At 35.5% G+C, this 220-nt stretch overlaps 1 protein-coding gene across 1 annotated transcript in view; it reads right to left on the bottom strand.

Moving 5' to 3' along the window:
- The window catches only part of LOC119588940, an 18378-nt gene that overhangs the window by 314 nt on the left and 17844 nt on the right, over window positions 1–220 (bottom strand). The window lies entirely within an intron of this gene.

The following is a 220-nucleotide window of genomic DNA, read 5'->3' as shown; positions in this document are numbered from 1 at the left end:
TTTCTACCATGCGCAGGATTATGGTTAGAACGCATGAACTTACTCAGACACATATCCATCAAAGAGAAATTAGATCTCATGAGTCATGAATTCAGTACTAAACATATTTATTTTCCCTCTCAGAATCAAAATAGCCACATAACAAAATCAATTTGTGTCCATAGCCATTTAGTGCCAAATACCGAAATCGGATTTCCACGTGATTTCATAAGTACTCCTA

The sequence above is a fragment of the Penaeus monodon genome, chromosome 24 (genome assembly GCF_015228065.2).
Source record: "Penaeus monodon isolate SGIC_2016 chromosome 24, NSTDA_Pmon_1, whole genome shotgun sequence".
Taxonomy (NCBI): Eukaryota; Metazoa; Arthropoda; class Malacostraca; order Decapoda; family Penaeidae; genus Penaeus; species Penaeus monodon.
The sequence above is the reverse complement of the archived record's forward strand: the minus strand, read 5'-3'. Positions and strand labels throughout refer to the sequence as shown.